This window comes from Sus scrofa, chromosome 1 (assembly GCF_054392235.1).
Source record: "Sus scrofa isolate SSC_HxYL_T2T_F1_AM1 chromosome 1, Sscrofa_HxYL_maternal_Yorkshire_Landrace_v2.0, whole genome shotgun sequence".
Classification (NCBI taxonomy): domain Eukaryota; kingdom Metazoa; phylum Chordata; class Mammalia; order Artiodactyla; family Suidae; genus Sus; species Sus scrofa.
Genome location: NC_139383.1, coordinates 217045656 through 217066885, shown reverse-complemented (window position 1 = coordinate 217066885; position 21230 = coordinate 217045656). Strand labels below are relative to the sequence as shown.

General features: G+C 37.5%; 1 protein-coding gene and 1 long non-coding RNA gene across 51 annotated transcripts in view; both read right to left on the bottom strand.

Annotated features, from left to right (window-relative positions):
* The window catches only part of BNC2 (basonuclin zinc finger protein 2), a 448897-nt gene that overhangs the window by 97118 nt on the left and 330549 nt on the right, over positions 1–21230 (bottom strand). The gene's annotated exons all lie outside the window — the stretch shown is intronic.
* Positions 948–6787, bottom strand: LOC146407012 (uncharacterized). The gene is made up of 2 exons (XR_014821255.1): positions 2110–6787; positions 948–1317 (listed from the first exon to the last, which is right to left on the bottom strand). It is a non-coding gene; the product is annotated as an uncharacterized LOC146407012 (long non-coding RNA).

Sequence of the window (21230 nt, the reverse complement as noted above, 5' to 3'; positions counted from 1 at the left end):
GGGGGTGAGGGTGGAGAGGGGAAGGGCGACAGCCATTCCAGCTGGAGCTGGAACCTCGTCTGAGTCAGGAAAACCACAGCTCATAAGCAAAGAGGAAGCATAATGTTCTACAAGGACAAAACATTAGCAGAAATGTCACTCAGCCCCAGTTCCACATGTTGGCTGCCACGGCCTCTTCCTCCTAGCATGCCCGATTGATATAAATTCCATCTGCTCAGCAGCCAAGTGACAGAGAAGAAATACCGGCATCTGGTCTCCATTGCTGTCGGGTTTTTGTTCCATGTTAGACCTTAGCTAGAAACATATGAAAAGATGAAGGTGCTGGCAAATGACTAAAAGGCTGAACTGGCATAAAGGAGACTTTCTGATGCTTTTCACACTTCCCTCTGGATTTTTTACATGGAGGGGGAAGGGTGTGACAGAGACCTGATAAACTAAACTGTGGGAGCCAATAGGCCTGAAGGTCACTGCTTGTTTTTTTAGGGTGTGGGATTTTTTTTTTTTTTTAAGAGTTTTAAAGTTAAAAACTACAAAGCCCAATACTTATTCCCCTTTCTGTCCATTGGCTGCAACAGAAGGCAACTCAGTTGCCTAAGAACGTCCTTCGGCTAATATTTTTTTTCCTTTCTCTTAAACATCCACTGGTTTGGACCCACTCCACCAGCACTTTATAGTCTCCTGACGAGCAGCTGAAAAATGCCAAAACTCGAAACCACTAACTCTCTTTTAACTCCCAGCTTCCCAGAAAAGTATAAAGTCACTATCAAGCCTAAAACCAGAGGGGAAATAAAAGTGAGCCTAAACTCCATTATGAAAGCTAGATGTTCCAAGAATTCACTGCCACCTCACTCCGAGGTCAACACTTAATCAGTCACTTGATCAGAAGACAGAGAAAAGGAAACAAGAAACATGGGAGCAGAGGTGGTAAGAGAAAACATGGGTATCCATTTTTCTTTCTCTCAGTGTCTATTATTTGCTTGTGTGCAAAGCAGTAACAATAAGAATAGCTCCATTCACAAGTATGACATGGAAAAGGATCTTTTTTTCTTCAGATTCAGGTCAGGTCGTAAAGCTGCTGTGGAAAACAACTGTGAGGATGAATCCTGTCATATTCTCCTCAAGCAAAAGAACAGAAAATAGGAGTTCCTGTCGTGGCACAGCGGAAACGAATCTGACTAGAAACCATGAGGTGGCGGGTTTGATCCCTGGCCTCGCTCAGTGGGTTAAGGATCCAGCATTGCTGTGAACTGTGGTGTAGTGTAGGTCATGGATGTGGCTCGGATCTGGCATTGCTGTGGCTCTGATATAGGCCAGCAGCTGTAGCTCCGATTGGACCCCTAGCCTGGGAACCTCCATATGCCATGAATGTGGCCCTAAAAAGACGAAAGACCAAAAAAAAAAAAAAAGAAGAAGAAGAAGAAAAGTAAAAAGAAAAAGGCTTCAATCTCCCTGGCTATAGTAATTTTCTGATTTTGCGGGGTTGACTTCTCATTCCAACATACACTATTGTACCAAAAATTATTAGAGTTTAAATTAAGCAATGGATTTGATAACTGGATCTTTGCTGTTTGTGTATGTAATACTCCTCTGGAAATGTTTTACATACTTTTAATAATCAAATGTCATCAAAATAACATTAGCTGCATGGAAAAATTAGATAACCCCTAAATAACATACTTTCACTGCCTCAAGAAACATAAAAAATCCTGGCTGAAAAATTGTATTCAACAATACAAATGAGTGCAAACACAACGTAACAATACTGGAAGATAATACGAACTATTCACTTTTATTGTCTTAAAGACTGGGAGATCTTTCTAAAGCCAGATTTAAAAGTCAGAAGCCAATTAAAGGTTTAAAAGAAAAAAAAAAAAAACACTTAAAACTTAAAAAAAGAAAAACCTACTGGGCCAAAACAAATTTAAAAAATTTTTAAAAAAATCAAAAACAAAGTAAAGAGCTAAAGACCAACTAAGAACAAATATTTACATCATAGACTACAGGCTAATTTCCTTAAGCTATTTGTATTTATTTTTTGCTTTTTAGGGCTTCACCTGTGGCATATGGAAGTTCCCAAGTTGGGGGTCAAATAGGAGCTACAGCTGCCACCTGCACCATAGCCACAGTCACGTGGGATCCCTAACCCACTGAGTCCCTCATAGATACTAGTCAGATTCATTTCTGCTATGCCATGACGGGAACTCCCTAAGATATTTTTAAAAGTGTTAAGAGTAAAAAAGATTTACACTGAGATTAGACATGAATAAAAAAAAACTTGAAAAGACATTTTGGAAAAATGGAAATGCCTGACAATCATAAAGAGCAGGTAAACTTTACTCTTCATTAAGAGAAATGCAAATTAAAGCAATGCACAGCCATTTATCCCCTATCAACTACCAGAATGTCAAAGATCAAAAAAATTGTTTGAACACCTTGTCTATCAGTGTGTGAGGGAACAGGCACATAAATTATGATATATCCATACAATGCTGCTATTCAGAAAGAGTGAGGTAGTTCTTTATGTGTTGATATGAAATTGTTTACAAGATGTATTATTAAGTAAAAACGGAAAGCGTGAAATAATGTTATGACTATATCCTCCCTCACCATTTTTATTCAACAGAAGAGTATGTGTGCTTTATATGCATAGACTATTTTGAGAACTCTAACCTGCTATCAAAGACTACTTTCAACTATATAGTCCTTTGCATAATTTATTTATTTCACTAAAGCATCTATTTTATCTAAAATATGTTGTTATTTAAAAGTATACTCCACAAAGCAGAATCAAGGATCTATCATTCTTGAACGTATAACTATATACCTCTTTCTTTATTTTAATATTTTCCATCTGTCTACCTACCAGACAGTGTAAGTTCCTAGAGACATAATTATCCTTGCCTTTATCAAAGTAAATTAAAAGACTTCATTCTGGGTGTTGTTTGTTTCTGAACCTCCTTGAAGATTAAGATTCTTACTCTTTTTGGTCTTTGCAGATTCCTGTTGCATTTAATTATAAATAAAAAATACAATGAACTGCTTTATTCTATGGCAGAAGTTATCACAACATTCATTGTAAGTCAACTATGACAAAACTTTAAAAAAGGAAAAAATAAACAAATACACATAAACATAAATAACATGTATATATGGGGCATGTGTATTTCTATAACCCAATTAAATAAATGTGTGTATATATATATGGTTATTAGAAATTGGATCATTTTCTGTTTCATTACACTCAGTGAAATAAGAACAGCAAAGATCATTTATTTGGAGGGTGAATACATTTCCAAATGATAACCCAACCAATATAATGCCTAATTGATTTACTTCTCTGGAGGATTTATTTTAAAATCATAATCTGTGTTCACAAATACTGGGATTACTTCCCAGATACAGTTTAATGCTTTTGTTGACTTGTGATATCTTACTTTCTGCCATTTCCTAAGCTGTGTCTGAAGAAATCTTGTACTGCCAAGACATATTCTTGAAGAAGTGTATGACATCAGTCACTGACTAAAAAGGCAATAAGCAATCCAAATGTTTTCCTATCTATGCCCATGGCACTAGCACAGTGTACGGGAGACAGTATATGCCCATAATTTATTGCTTGAACTCCCTCTTGATATGACCATGATATGTCAATGGAAAGTGAGTTCATAAAAAATAAACTCTCTTTCATTCTCTTATTCTCTTAACATTAATTTATTGAGGTTCTATGATGTACTCAGAATGTGGATACAGCAAACCATCCATCAAAGAACTCCAGAAACAGACAAGTAAAGAGGCAATTACTATAGAGTAAATAAAACTGCCATGTGGGCACTTGAGGTGGTACAGTCAAACACCGGATACAGAGAAAGGGGGAAGTTTCCTGGAAAAATGATAGCTAAATTGAGACCTACAGGCAGGGAGGAATTAGCCTGCAGAACTGTTGGAAGCAGCCCATTCCAGGCGGAGACAGTGAAGGCAAGAGACATGTCCAAATGAAGAAGCCACAAAACTGCCAGAGGATTTCTCAGGGGACAGTTCCCATCCTCTGAATTATAGCTACTAGCCTCTCATTGTTAAGCTTCAGACAGATCCAGAATATGACATCTGATGGAGCCACTAACCAGATCAAGTATGCCAACCCCAAGTTTGCAAACATCAGAGGATGACAATTGATGCCATGAGAGTTATGTGCAGGTGTAGCATCAAAGAGAAAGAAAAGTTGTGTCTGCTGCTGTTTATCTTTACCACTGCCTACTGCCCCATCTATGCCATGGCCCTACTGTGGGGTCTAAGTGGGAGGTCTTATCATCTCTGGCCCCAAATGCAATGCTACCTTTCGAAGCCCAAAACCACAACACGCATGTCATCAGGGGACTCACAACAATACTGCTGCTGGGGTGACTGAATAGCTAAAGGAACCTACATAAGCTTCAATAGCAGGGCAGAGCACCAGTCCTCCGTGAAAGACAACTGATGGGTCAAATCACCAGGGAGCTGCCGAAGAGTTATTAATGGTGACAGGTACACTACCTGGGAGACAGGTTGAGAAGGGGAAAAGATTATTTATAAGCGAATAGTTAACAGCTGTACCTACTGCTAAGCATTACATGGATGCCACAAACTGTAGAATTCAAATCCTGGGTTATTCAAGCACGAACAACTGCCTGTCACCCAAATGCAACGCATGGCTACAAATTAAGGTGGGAGAAATGAGACTCTGCAATGCTGCCTCGTCTTAGGAAGATACTGTCATCCCAGAACTCGGATAAGACATGGAGAAAGGCTGAGATAACCAAGAGGTTGAATTATGGCTCTTAAAAGTAATGATGAATTTGCAAGAACAGCTTTCTAATTTTTCCTGAGGGCTTTAACAATAGAACAGATGCCAAATGCATCGTGTATGTTTGAGAGTAAACTGGAGTTGGGAATGCAAAGAGACTGAAGCGTCATGTTGGAATAGCAAAATTAGAAGAGGAAAAAAACAACCTCGATGAGAAAAAAATTATAGTTTTAAAAATAAATTCTTGGAAATCATACCTTAGTGATAATGCTGAAGGTAAGAAATACTTGCCACAAATCTTAGACCCAACTGTGAGAAGCTTCTATTTACAAATAAATCTAGCATCAAGAAAATCTAAAAAAAAGTTAAAAAATAAAATTACTGGAGTAATTATTACATTTTTATAAAAATTTTTACATTTTATATATAAGTAAATATGTTATCTGCTACTTTGATATAAACTAATAATTATGCTACTCTATCATGACCCTGGACCATAAACTAAATACATACTATGGAAACTACCCCATGTATTAATATTAAGAAAATCAATAGTGGAAGTTATTCCTTTCAAGTCAACATTCTGAAAAGCCTGGAAGCTCAACATATATTTAAAAATCTATGTGAATAAATATCTTCAACAAATTTTTATACTTTCATTTCTATAGGATCTGAAAATTACTATGACCAAATGTATTTTCCTCTCACTAGGATATAAGAACTGTCAAGAGAAGGAAAGGAAAAGAAAAAAATAAAGAGAGAAAAGTGATATTCAGGAATGAGTCCCACTTGGAAAACAAAGGCAATCCTATACTGTGCATGGACTATATGCTAACACAAGCTTTTGGAGAACACGTTAAGACACACTCAGAAAATAACTACAATAAATGCAATTATTCTTTGCTTCTCTCCATGATAACTATGAAGTGAAAAAAAACAAGGCATACAATGCTCAAACTGTATGCTATTATTTGTGTAGAAAAAAAAAATTTATATGCACACAATTATAGACTATCTCTGTAAGGTATACAAACACAAACTAATAAAAGGAGGTGCATCTGAGGTGAGTGACTGAGCTGAACGTCAGGAGTACCTATGGGTATATATCATCTATTCAAAATATAATTTTTATAAGTACCTACCTTTTGACCTGACAATTCTATTTCCAAATATTTATTCTACAAACACTCAATCACAGTAATATATATGTATAACGATATTCCTTAAAACGATATTTGTAAAGTCAAAATACTGGAAACCATCCAAGTATCTTTAAATAAAGGATTATTTAAATAAATTATGATCCATAATTTTCCAATGGAAAAATTATATGGAGGTTAAAAAGAATGGATGATACACACACACCCCAAGATGGAAAGAGGACTGTATCAGTTTCCAAAATTTGCTGCAACAAACTACCATAACCTCAGTGGCTTAAAACAATAAAAATTATACTTTCTCTGTAGGCCAGAAGTTGAAAATTAAGATGCCAGCAGGAAAAAAAACAAAAACAAAAACAAAATCAAAACACTGGCAGGGCTAAGGTCCCTTCAGAGGCTCTGGCAAAGAATTGAATCCCATGCCTACCTCCTACCTGACTAATAAGTACAGCACTCCGATGTCTATCTCCACCTTCCCATCACCTTCTCCTCTGTGTATCTGCCTCTAATCTCTCTCTGCTTCTCTCTTGTAAGGTTACCTATGTTAGTATCTAAGGCCCACTCCAATAATCCAGGATTCTCTCATCATCTAAAAAATCCTTAATGACATCTGCAAAGAAACTTTTTCCAAATAAGGTAACATTCATAAGTTCCAGGTGTTTGGCATAAATATGGTGGGGGCGGAGAGGCAAGCCATTTATTGGTATGACACAAAGACGAGGATAAACCATAAAATTTTAAACAGCACGCTACAGGAATACACACACACACACACATAAATCCATTCTCAATAAAATTAATAAGAATTAATTAGTACTATATAAGCATAAAAATATATGGACCACACACCAAACAAAATAGGGGTTGTCTGTCTCTGAAGGAAGAGGCTAGGAACAGATTTCCTTTTTTGCACCATTTACTACTGCAATGTTTGAATTTTTATACCAATCTTGTATTACTTTTATAAGCAAACGATGACAACAACACTTATTTGAAAAGAAGCTCTGATATATTTTGACATTTTTCCAAATTATCTTACTTAACTTTGTAATGTTTTGGTCCCTGTTGAGGAAAAATGGTTTAGTCAAACCCTTATAACAGAAGATAATTACCAACTGTTCAGTGGACTAAAATTTTATAAGTAAATATTAGATCAAAATTTCCAGAAATAATATTCATAAAACAGACTGCCAGTTTCTAGAAGGAAAGGTTTATGCTTAATCGAACCTTCTATAAACACCTGACAGTTACCCCATTTAAAAAAATCCCCAAACCTAAATTCTGTGACCTCTCCCTCAAAGACTAAGCATTTTAAAGCTTTTTCTAGGATGGACTATGCATAGGCCTGAATAGCTAAGTAGTGTCAGCTGTCCACCTTTCCTTTTACCTAATCTTTCTCTTTGCAGGAATTCTCCCTGAATATAGTTTTACATTTTCTTCCACTTACAACTTTCAGTAACACCTTCACCATACGAAACATTCTGGGACAAAAGTTCCAAAAATCATCATGTGCTTCTTCTCTACTCCTTTTATTCGCTTCCTTGAGAACTGCCAAGCACTGTGAAAGTCAGCAGGGGTTCCCTTCTCAGGCATCTATAAAACGGAGCCAAGTCTTCTCCATCTATGATGATCTGAGACAATGATCAAGATGGGCTTTTATGGACAAGACTATATCATGCTAAGCAAAATCTGTCGAGAGTGAAAAGGCACTTAATACAGGGAAAATGGAAACCCTAAAGCTGAGAGACTTGTCTGCACTCACTCTCCTCATTCATTCCCTCAAACCTGTGGGATGCCTACTATGTGAAAAGTTGCAACGCCAACCACTGTGTGTGTCATGATTTGGACAGAACTCAGGGTGTCTGAGAATTGGAAGGGAGGGGAAACGAGTTTCCTAAGGGCAGACCATTGCTGTGATGCAGGGGGAGCCAGCAAGCAAAGGCACAAGAAGAGCATGTGTTGGACAGGTGTCACGCAGGAGCAGTTCTGCAGTCAGGGCTCCCTGTGCTGGATCATGATAAATATTGTCAGCTCTGCCAAGAGACAGATTTAGCAATGAGGGGGGAGGGGGTGGGGGGGAAGGCTGGCATATTACAAAACATGCCACCCACCTCCCATTGGCACTATCAGTTTCATACACTCTATTAAAGACAATCAAGGGCTCTCAGCCTCCCCTGAGATCAAGGGGAGATGGTGATTATGAAAATAATAACAGTTTAAAAAAATTAACTAAATGTTCTAAGGGAGCTTTTGAGCCCTGGCTTCTGACGGAGTTAAACACTCACAAGCAGGAAGGCAAAAAACAAAAACAAACTGGGAGACCACAGTAGCCTCAGTCTGAAAGGCCACTCCAGGGCTACTTAAGCCAAACACCCTCTGTGAGTTTCAGTGGTTAGGCGAGTCCCCTCTGGGTGGCATTCCAAAGGCACCTCTGTCACATGTGCCAAGACAAGGCTCCGGCACAAAGACGGTACAGCAGATTTCTGTGTGAGTCTCTGTTTCTGGAAGGGAATAGCCAAAAAGCAGGAAGAGAAAAGCTTTTCTTTCACTAATTTTTTTTTAAACAAAAACTGCCTACAGACACTGGTTTGCAGAGCCAAGTTTGTTAAAGTACAAGTGTAATTTACTTTTCTATAAACATAACTTCACAGAGCTATCAGTAGGTTCCATTTCAGTAAAAACAAACACCAAAAAGAAGCTGCAAAAAATAATTATAAAACATATGGTGCAAACCCCGGCTGTGTTTATTTTATGACAGTTAACATTATTTACAGTGAGATCTGGTCAGAATTAATACTCAAAGGGTTATACACAAAATATGCCCAATTTTTCTTCTTAACCATGCAAACCAGCAGTTTTGTCAACCCACCTAAATGAATTTGTCTAGAGAGCTCCTGGGGTCCCCTAAAGAAATCAATTATATTTTTAACATATTATTTTCATCAGAAGGCTTGAGAAATACCACCTGTAAGCTGCCAACAGCAATATAGGAAGCTTACTCCCTTCTCTCTTTTTAAATAACAAGAAAGTTTGATAAAAATGAACTTTAAACCTTGCTATTCGCTGCATCAGATTCTTTAACTCTACACTGTTCATTTCATTATCACAGTTGGTACTGAGTATTAAAAAGTTTAAAAGATTCCAGTTCATTTTCTTTTATCAAACTCATCCATTCCACTTCATGTTAAACAGTCATTATCTTTTTTTTTTTTTTTTTTTTTTTTGTCTTTTCTAGAGCCACTCCCATGGCATATGGAGGTTCCCAGGCTAGGGGTCTAATCGGAGCTGTAGCCGCCAGCCTACGCCAGAGCCACAGCAACTCGGGATCCGAGCCGAATCTGCGACCCACACCACAGCTCACGGCAACACCAGATCCTTAACCCACTGAGCAAGGCCAGGGATTGAACCCACAATCTCGTGGTTCCTAGCCAGATTTGTTAACCACTGAGCCATGACAGGAACTCCTAAACATTCATTATCGATCTATTCTGTTGAGAAAAACTAATGTGGAGTTCCCGTTGTGGCCCAGTGGTTAACGAATCTGACTGGGAACCACGAGGTTGCGGGTTTGATCCCTGGACTTGCTCAGTGGGTTAAGGATCCAGCATTGCCATGAGCTATGGTATGGGTCGCTACAGCTCCGATTTGACCCCTAGCCTGGGAACCTCCATATGCCAAGGGAGCAGCCCAAGAAAAGGCAAAAAGACAAAAAAAAAAAAAAAAAAAGTACATAGTTTATCCTCTTTTTCCTTTTCCTTCCTTCCTTCTTTGTCCCTTTCTTTCTTCCTTCCTTCCTCCCTTTCTCTTTCTTTCTTCTTTTTGCTTTTTAGGGCCACACCGTTGGCACACAGAAGTTCCCAGGCTATGGGTCAAATTGGAGCTGCAGCTTCCAGCCTATGCCACAGCCACAGCAACAAAGGATCCAAGTCACATCTGCAGACTACACTGTAGCTCAGGACAAGGCTGGACCCTTAACCTACTGAGTGAGGCCAGATTTTGAACCCATATCCTCATGGATACTAGTCAGGTTCTTAACCCGCTGAACCACAATGGCTACTCTGTAAATGGCTTACCCTTAAGCAACGAAGTCCTGCTGTATAGCACAGGGAACTATATACAGTTATGATAAAACATGATGGAAGATAATATGAGAAAAATAATGTATATATATACATTGAGTGTGTGTGTATGATAGGATCACTTTGCTGTACAGTAGAAATTGACAAAACACTGTAAATCAACTACACTTAAATAAATAAATAAGAATAGCTTATCCTTGCCATTGGCAATGGCTTTTGTTTTTATTTTTTTTATTTTTGTCTTTTGTCTTTTGTTGTTGTTGTTGTTGTTGCTATCTCTTGGGCCGCTTCCGCGGCATATGGAGGTTCCCAGGCTAGGGGTTGAATCGGAGCTGCAGCCACCGGCCTACGCCAGAGCCACAGCAATGCAGGATCCGAGCCGCGTCTGCAACCTACACCACAGCTCACGGCAACACCGGATCGTTAACCCACTGAGCAAGGGCAGGGACAGAACCCGCAACCTCATGGTTCCTAGTCGGATTCGTTAACCACTGCGCCACGACGGGAACTCCGGCAATGGCTTTTGAAATACTGATTACAGAATCTGCCAAATGGGACGTCATGATATGACTTTTTTCCTTTCCATGTTTAACTAAGAGGTACACAGCAATCAAGAGATCCAGAAACAGAAAAAGAATTAAAAATAATTCTTGCAAAGAAAATCTGAAAATTTCCCGAGATTCTAGTATTTCCTTCCCATTCAAGCCTTATATTAATATAAATTCCAATATTTATGTGAACATGCAATGTTTAGAAATATGAGCTGAAAGAGAAAAGGGCTGCCTTCCCTCCCCAGCATGCAGACAGAAGGCACCTTCCTGAAGAGGGGGTGCAGTCCACAACCTAACTTCCTCGTCCCACCAGTCATGGGCAATGGCTTTTTGCACGATGTGCTGGAGGCAGCTCGCACCGGCCCATGAGAACTGATTGTTAAAGGCTCAGGAATTTTTTTAAGCTGCTTGTCAGTTTAAACGACATAAACTTACAATTACAGAAAACGTATTTTTCAATGATTTTTATTTTTTCCATTATAGTTGGTTTACAGTGTTCCAACAATTTTCTACTGTACACCAAAAGTGACCCAGTCACACAAACATATGTACATTCTTTTTCTCACATTATCCTCCATCATGCTCCATCACAGGTGACTTGATACAGTTCCTAGTGTTATACAGCAGGATCTCACTGCATATCCATTTCAAAGGCAATCGTTTGCATCTATTAACCCCAGATTCCCAGTCCATCCCACTCCTCCTCCCTCCCCGATGGCAACCACAAATCTGTTCTCCAGGTCCATGAGTTTTAAAGAAAAATACTAAAAGTAAAGGTAATAGATACTCAAAACTCATCCCTTCTAATTGTTTGGCTATACTTTACTATGATCTGTGACTTTGAGGTTATTTATTTCTATTTATGTTTCATAATGTGCTATCACCCATCTCTTTCCAACCTCATGATCAGTGACTTGTGCTAATAGGCTGAAATCAGCCACTGTGGAATATTTTCATCATAGAAATCAGCAAACACTGCAATTCGGGTCTTTTTAAATTTAGCAAGCTGTTGTAATGCATTTACCAACATACCACTACCTTCTTGTGAATAATAGATGACTGTCTAGTTTCAAAACCTAGACTTCATATGAAAACCCAGACTTCATTTGAAAACCCACATTTGTTTAAAGTTTATAATCCCATCTGTACCCATTTGGGAGGGAAAAAGAGATAATTTTGCTATGGCAGATTTTTAAAAATAACTATAAATTTTATTTGGATTGCTTATTTTTATGAAGTCTTGTAAAACATAACATGGAGCATGATTTCCGGATATGAAAAACATTAGATATGACAAATGAAATATATGATTTGTGCCTTGGACAGGAAACACCCTGCACAGCCTCTAGAAACAAATACAAAGATTAAGTTTCAAGCACACAGGTTTTTAATTTTTTTTTAAATGCCTGGATTATTCTGTGTTCGTAATAAATTAATAAATGAGATTCTAGCCACTGTAACACTTTTTGTGAGTTTTTTAAAAAACTATCAATTGATCTATGATATAAACAAACCTAAGGACTAAAGCAGAGAAGACTAAAATAATTCTGAATCAAAGCCGATGAAAAAAAAGACAGCTTACAGGTGTTAAGATTTAAGAAAAATTGAGAGATAAATTACTTTTGCTTAAACATGTAGCAGTATCTGCTAAGATGAAAATCAGGATGAATCAAATACTCATATTCTTAAAACTAAATCTGGATAGGAATAAAAATCTGCCTATTTGTATCACATGTTACATCCACAATCTCATTCTTTCAATCTCTGGTTTATAAACTTAAAATAAACATTACATTTTTCAACATTACTGCTATTTGTAAATCATCTACTAAAAGGAAATATATTGAAACTAACTAGCAAACCATTCAGAAATTTTACAAATGCCAACAAGGAGAAGAAAGGCAGGATAAATATTACTAGAGTTAAAATGAATGTTTTATAGGCCTTCCTATAGCAGCTGGCAAAATTTTATAGAAGTGAATTTTATTAGAGAGAAACACAGTCTAAAAATCAAATTTTAAGACAGCCATTCTTATTAGTAATATAGGAGATTTCAATGTAACGATAAAATATATGTCTGACTTCTAAAATTTGCTTTTAAAGACATCCAAATCTACCTAACACAAAGACTTTGTGAACATTAAATAAATCAATAATTATGTAAGCGCTTTTAAAAATAGCCTTCTGCTAAATAATTATTTAAAGATAAATATTACACAATATAAAGAACTCTAGATGTGTTATCAGAAGACCTAAATTTGAGTTACCTTAATAACGTATACAACAAAATTAATATAACTGGCTCTATCTACTCACTAGGTCTCCATGTTAAATGAATCAGTACCAGTGAAATCCCTCTGTAAGCATCAAGGGCTGTGAACCCCAAGAGCCAATAAACAAGTACTTGTTACTCTATTTATCATCTTAGTGGCTGGCAGGGCTATCCACTCTGAGTTAGGAGAAAAATATTTCTTCCTTGATCTAAGATTGTTGTCTTCCTGTTTTAGCTTCACAATAATTGAGATAACTGTGAATAAAAGAATCCCATAACAGTAATGAAGGAATGGATCATCTACCACGCATTCTAATTCTCTCGGCTTTGTACCTATGGTTGCAAAAACACATTGCTTTAATTGCTTACAAAAAAAGGCATGTGAGGATCATTTAAAAAAATCTGCCTCTCTTTTCCTTTTTTATTTTCCCTTCCCTAATCCTCTCTTTTTTAACTGACCATAATAAAAATTTGAAAGGTATTGTCATTTATTATAATTTTATCTACCTAGTCTTAATTTAAGTGATCAAGTTCATTATTTTTCTTCCTAAAGATAATCATGCATTAAGTTGCTTTTTCTCCAAGTCCTTCTATTTTCTTTTGTAGGTAAATGAAATGACCACAACAACAACAACAAAAGACATTCTCTAGCCACTGGAAACCATGACCAAACTAATTTTCTACTCAATGGGAAGATGGCTTTTGGATATTTTCCTAAATAACCTAGACATGATTTCCACAAAAATCATCACAGTACAGAGGAGTTAAACCCCAAATTATGAAGTGAATGACTGATAAAGAAGCAAAACTTTTATACCCTGGCTTTAAAATCTGGAGCATCAAATGGTTTCGAAAGGAATATTGATACTACTGAATTTTTAACTTTTATCAAAGTTGACATGATCTCAAATATAAAAATAATCTCCAAGAGATACATGAAAGTATGAAGTCTCAAAGATCCTAGGCAGATATTCAACTCTAAGAAATGAAACTAGGAAATCCAACTTTGGAACATTTTGGTGATAGCAAAATTGTCCATGTGTTTTTAAAAGATGAGATGAATCACCTCTTGTCACTTAATCATCTTTGCAAAGCTCAGGGTCAACAAGGCGCTGGGTCGAAGCCATGAATTTTAAAGCAAACGATTAAAAAAATAGGGATTTCAAAGATGCAGTCTCATCTCACATTAATGTTTCTGGACAGAGGAGGAGGAATTGTTTAAGAAGCTACACAGATGTCCCATGCTCACTGCAAACATAATTAGGTCCAAAACCTTACCAGTTCTCAAGAACCTTGAAGCCTGGAAGTAATCTATGAGCACCTTCTCTCTCCCTCACCTACTGAATTCAGTTAGCAAGTGGTTTTATCTAATCCTGCTGTTTACTCTCTCTGCCACTACCCTAGTGCCAGGGTTATTTCTACTTGAACTACTCTGACAGCTTCCACACTACAGTCTGGGTCAGGGCTCCTCCCTCCTCAGCTCCACAGAGATACCACACCAAATGAAGCTTCCCAAGGCACTAATCTAATGTTCAATTACTGCAGTGCTGGGCCCCCAAATGTTCAGGCTTCCCTATACACATGTTCTGAAGTAATCACCTCCTACTCTGGCCCTGGGCTTTGCTATGTGACACACTTTCACCAAGAGTATACTAATAAATATGAAGTAAACAGACACTTTAGAAGTGTCTGCACAAGTGGCCCTGCCCTCTCCCACTGCACTTTAGAACCCTGCAACTGTGTGCATGTGAATAAGACCAGGCTAACTTATTCAACCATGAGCTATCCTACAACCAGTTACCACCTCCATTGTCCCAACAGACAGCCAGTACCAACTCAATAGGCAGATGTGTAAATCAGGCCATCCTATACTCCCAACCCATTCCTCCCCTCCAACCTGTCCATGAACCAGTTCACTGCAGAACTTTCCAGTTGCCCCACAGACTTATGAACAATAATAAAACAGTGGTTGCTTTAAGCACCAAGTTTGGGGTGGTTTGTTATGCAATGGTGGATGACTGATCACTCATTATGTACTTAATAAGAATCGCTTCCACTGAAATGAAATGCTTTAACCTCCCAATTAATGTCCTTGGTACTCTGGTTCCATTTCTCCTTTCAAATCTCTTCCAATGTTCCTCTCCACTGTAATGTTTGGCAATTTCTTTTCTACAGAAAGACTTAAAAAAAATCACTAGTAAACTGAGGCATATAAATTTTTATTATATCTAAATCACAGTTCTGGGCCTCACAATTTAAAACGCACGAAAGCATGGACTTCTGTTTTTGTGTTCATTTGTTTTCCTTTCTTTTCATAATCATGAATTGCAGAACCTATTTGACATTGAGTCTTGTATTTAAGCTGTCTACAGAAATAATAAAACTCTCCATTTTTATTCCATAATACTTCATAGAATTCTAACTCAAGCTCATATTCTAGTTCAAATGAAAAGAGATGAATCTTCACATTTTTATTCCATCTCCCAAAGATTTATTTGGGAATGAAATAAAAGAGGAAAATTTGGAAACATTTTCTAAGCCAAATTTTGGGGTTTGTTCTAAACTAAATTTTTATTTAACAAAAACAGTTTTTAATCTGTTTATATTACCTGTCAGTTTTACACACTGGCCTGCATGTTCCTTAAGGTTAGTTCAGCTTAACAGGGGGAGTGCCCTCTATTTATTATATTATTTTTATCAAAACTAAATACCTGAAGTATGACACATAACATATTAGCATCTACCAATCTTACTAAATTCTATACTACTCACAAACACCAACTACAAAGTCAACATTACATGGCATCTTGCAGAGTTCATTCTAAGCAGAAAAATACTCCTGAAACATGCTTAGAAATTCTAGGGCGTTGCCTTCGTGGCTCAGCAGTTCACGAACCCAACTAGGATACATGAGGATGCAGGTTCAATTCCTGGCCTTGCTCAATGGGTTGGGGATCTGGCATTGCTATGAGCTGTGGTGTAGGTCACAGAGGTGGCTCAGATCCACCGTTGCTGTAGCTGTGGTGTAGGCTGGCAGCTGTAGCTCCAATTTGAGCCCTAGCTTGAGAAGTTCCATATGCCATGCATACAGCCCTAAAAGGCAAAAAAAAAAAAGAAAGAAATTCTAGACTTAACATAATTACTTAGGTTTTCAACTACATATTCCAGATAAGGGAGATGAATCTACCATTCATATGCTTATTCTGTAGGAAAATATGCTTTAATTCTGTAAATGTCACTTCCTATGCGCTAAAAGGACTATCTTTTTGATGTATTCTACGAAAGTCTGATATTATTTAACATGCAAGTACATTCGGTTTCCTTCCATCCCACTGAGAACACTGTACAAGTATTATTTGCAAAACTTTTTAAAGTGCTCTTATATTTAACATCTGCCTAGTACTCTTTCACAAGTATTGCTGTAAATGAGTGAGTAACAACAAAAGTACCATGATCTTCCAAGCCCTCCTGAGCCTTCAGATAATACTTACTAAGTGAAACCGATTACAAGATAAACATCTCAAAAAAATGAGGAGAGGTGCAGCAGGTTAAGAATCCAGCATTGTTACTGCTGTGGCTCCGGTTTGATCCCTGGCCTGGGAACTTCCGTATGCCATGAGCACAGCCAAATACAAAACAAAAACACCTTCTATTGTCATCGCATAACACTGGCTTTTATATTCTACCATCCTGACTTTCTATTCATATAAAATAACATATGACAGAGAAGGTACACTTATCATTCACAAAGAAACCCAATCCAATGTTTTTAACAAAAGCCAAACCTTGACTAAAATAAATGGCAACCAGACTCAAAGCAAGACATCTTTGACCTGTGGTATAGGCAAATCTAAGAAGTTTGTGAAATTTAAGCTATCAGACACTTCTCAGTTCTGGGAAACCACGAGTTATACCCAGGATGCTGGTTGGGCCTTCAAAGCAATCTGCTCAAGTGAATAAATCATACATGAAAATCCTATACTATAGCATTCGTTTATAAAGTTCCTTTTTTCAGAAGTATTCCCCTTTCAAAGGGTGTGCCCCTTTCAGGTCCCAGATACTTTTCCATATGGGAAACATAACACAGTAAAGCTTCCTTCCATCTGGTGCCATGAAAAACATTTATGAAGAAGTTTTACTGAACATCTTTGATAATCTCGATACTCCAGACATCTCTTTGTCAAAGTTATCCTAAAATGCAAACCATGGAAATCATAATTTATAGTAACAGCCTGGATCCAGGTGTAAGGTGGAATAGAGAGAAAAGAAGGGACTAAGCAGATGGTGTGGTCAGATGGCCCTCTTACTGTGTTACCAAATCTCAGACTACTTTCTGTAAGAACCTACTGGCACTAGACCATCACTCTCTTAATTATACACACACATACACACAAACATATGTGTGAATATATATAAAAACTTAGTCAAATAAGCAATCAGGTAAACTCAAGTTCTATGTACAAGTGAAGGAAACTAAAAAAGGGAATAGTGACTAATTCCAAATTTTAATAGGCAATATAATTTAATATAAAACATCTACATTTTAATTGGCCCGATTACTCCCCAAGTGGTGTTGGCAATAGTAATTCCAGGGAGGTTTTGTTGTTCTGAGTGAGTAACTTGCTGGGTCGCCTTTGCAGAGTGGTCCTAATAGGGCTTAAAACGATCATCTTTGGATTCTCACTAAAAGAGAATTTTAAAATAAGTTTTTATTAACTTGTCCAAACATTTGTGAGTTAGGCAATTGGAAGGAAGTGCATCTTTGCTGCTTAACTTCCGTGATCTAAGAGTGAGTTTTTCATGATAGAGAGCAAAATTTCATTCATTCAAACAAAACATTTTCAATTCAAAACATGAGGACTGGATTGAAAATTAATTTGGTTTAGTTAATCATTTAATTGCAGAGTTTGAATTAACAGTACAAGCAAGACAGCTAGGGAATATTTAAAATTTGATGTTGTTAACATGTTTTTATTTATTGATTTTTAAATGATTTTTACTTTTTCCATCATAGCTGGTTTACAGAGTTCTGTCAATTTTCTACTGTACAGCAAGGTGACCCAGTCACACATACATACATACATTCTTTTCCTCACATTATCCTCCATCATGAGTGACTAGATAGAGCAATGTACAGATGGCCAACAAGCACATGAAAAAATGCTCAATATCTCTGATTATTAGGGAAACGCAAATCAAAACTACCATGAGATACCACCTCACACCAGTCAGAATGGCCATCATTAATAAGTCCACAAATAGCAAGTGTTGGAAGGGGTGTGGAGAAAAGGGAACCCTCCTGCACTGTTGGTGGGAAGGTAAGCTGGTACAACCACTATGGAGAACAGTATGGAGATACCTTAGAAAACTATACATAGAACTACCATATGACCCAGCAATCCCACTCTTGGGCATATATCCGGACAAAACTTTCCTTGAAAAAGACACATGCAACTGCATGTTCATTGCAGCTCTATTCACAACAGCCAAGACATGGAAACAACCCAAATGTCCAAATGTCCATCAACAGATGATCAGATTAGGAAGATGTGGTATATATACACAATGGAATACTACTCAGCCATAAAAAGAATGAAATAATACCATTTTCAGCAACATGGATGGAACTAGAGACTCTCATCCTGAATGAAGTAAGTCAGAAAGAGAAAGACAAATACCATATGATATCACTCATATCAGGTATCTAATATACAGCACAAATGAACCTTTCCACAGAAAAGAAAATTATGGACTTGGAGAACAGACTTGTGGTTGCCTGGGGAGAGGGGGGAGGGAGTGGGATGGATTGGGAGCTTGGGGTTAACGGATGCAAACTATTGCTTTTGGAATGGAATAACAATGAGATCCTGCTATGCAGCACTGAGAACTATGTCTAGATACTTACAACGGAGCACAACAATGGGAGAAAAAATTATGTATACATTTATGTGTAACTGGGTTCCCATGCTATACAGTGAAAAAAAAAATGTGTTGGAGGAGATATCAATAAAAAAAAAATTCTTTAAAGCATTAACTTTTCCGGTAAGTTGGAGATCTGTCCAAAAAGCCCACTTACATATAACTCATTATTACACTGATTACAGACTGTGCTTATATATTGATTAAAAAATGTACACTAGTGGCCTCTGCTTTCCTCTAGCTTAACTTGAGCCCCAGTCTCTACTAAACTGGGAGCTGTAACAGAAGGTCATGGTGCCCTATCTTTTTACCCCTTGAAAATAGCAGCCACTCAAGTAAGTATATTTTCCTGAACCTTCAAAATAGAAAAACAAAATAAACAACACAAAGGAAAATTGTCACCTAATGAAATGTTGAAAAAAAGATGGCGGATCAAATCTGAAACAAAGACTACATACTAAGTAAAAAGAACACACTAAATTACACATTTTAAGTTAGCAATAATACTGCTTAATTAATTTCCATTCTCCACCTTTAAAATGCCTATACATTTTCTGGATTTACTTCCCCAAAGTTTTAACTAGATGTCTCAACTCATTTTTCTTTATTAAAAATTAGCAGGCACAGTAAAAGAGACAATTTTACTTCTGTATCTGGCCCTCCCACCATACAACCATTTAACTTGTTTTTCTTTTCTAACTCAAAGAGACGATCCAGAGTAATAAAAAATTAATCTAAAATTCTCATACTTACAGAAAAGGTTTATAGGAGAACATTTTGCATATAAAATTTTTTCTTCAGGAAAATACTAGGATTTTACACAAGGAGAAATTCATGACTGGAGAAAGACTTCTGTTTAAGTATTGAAAATAAGAAAAATCATTATTTAAATTCTATATGCTTCAGACTTTTTACTAATCCAGGTGACCTACTCATTAAGTCAAAATGCTAATGTTTTCTCACACCACATATGAAAACATGCATATTATGGTCAGGTATATGAGTATCCTGGTCTCTTTAAAATTAAAACGGGGGGACGAATCTGTTCCTCCAAAACACGAAGAACTATCAAAAACTTTGATTTAAAGTAAATCTTATATTTCTCAAAGTCTTAAAATGATTTTTACAGATGGATTTTCATAAGCCTTATTGTACAAGGTGGTCTATATCAGACATAAGCATAATTGACTACAAAAAATGCATAAGCAAAGGAAGCTGATGACCTTGCTTAATTAAAGTGTGAAACTTCAGTCTCTTAAATTCCACATGTATGATTTTAAAGGAGGCTTCAGTGAGTCACTCTCTTGACAAAAGCATTCAGATTGCAGAGAAAGCTACAAAGGCTTTAATGACATTTACCCCCCCTAATAAGAGCTGTTCACACTTCGTGGTTTTTCCTTGTTATTGCTCAGGACAGACACTAACACCTCATTGAAAGATCAGTGCTGCAAGGGAAAAAAGGCCCCTAGAGACACCTCAGACTTGAGGAAAAGCACTAAATCAGGTGATGCTACAGAGATGACATGTTTGATTCTCAGGGGTTCTTACTCACCCTATGGCCATGGATTTGAGGCAGTTAACACACAGCCAATCAAAACCTCCCTCTTTCTAGAACACAGGGCCATCCTCTTCCACAGCAGACACAGGGAAGGCCAGGGGGACAAGAAATAAACTCTTTTCAGGTGCCCTAGGTCTGGCAGGATCCAAATGTCTTGTCCTGTTCTCAGTGAATCTCCATCGATGTATGGCTGAATGAATAAAACACTGACCTTTTCACCTAAGAGACCACAATTTGAATCCAACATAAAGTCACTGGAGGATCAATGGACAGAGGCACTCATATTTTAAAGCAATAAAGCACTGCAAAAAGGAAAAGGGGAAAAAAAAAAGGAGTTTTTCTGCCGTGGTTTTGGCCACAGATTCAACCCGGTTTCCCTGGCTCAGCTATTATGAATTGGATCTCTGATTCAGAATTGAAAAGCTCCCAGCGCTGCCCCTATGGATCTCAAAGTCTGGCACGAGCCCATGGCTACTGCAAGCAGACATTCCCTCACATGTCAATACGGGGAAAAGCGGGCCCTGCCGGTGATGGAAGGATGGCTGACTCAATGGAATATACTCAGCGTGAACTCTCATTCTGGCAGAGAAGACAGGACACAGAGACCAGGAGCTCTTAATTACTCTTTCAAGGGTGATTTAAGTGTGTGGTGGTGTTAATTTAAGATTTCTCAACCTTCATGCATACTTTAAAAAGAAGCCAATGAACGAACCAGTTTCAGGTGCATCCCCAGCTACCTGATTCCGTCTCTTATCAACACACTGTAAAATAAACAGGCTTAATGTTAGCGGGTACTCCAGAGGCAAAAACCTAAGGGATAGAGACTCTACGGTTTAACTGTCAATTTCTCTGAAGTCTGGCCTAGCCTGACCATAAGCCAATATTTTCAGTGGTCTGTGTTCCAAACATTCTCC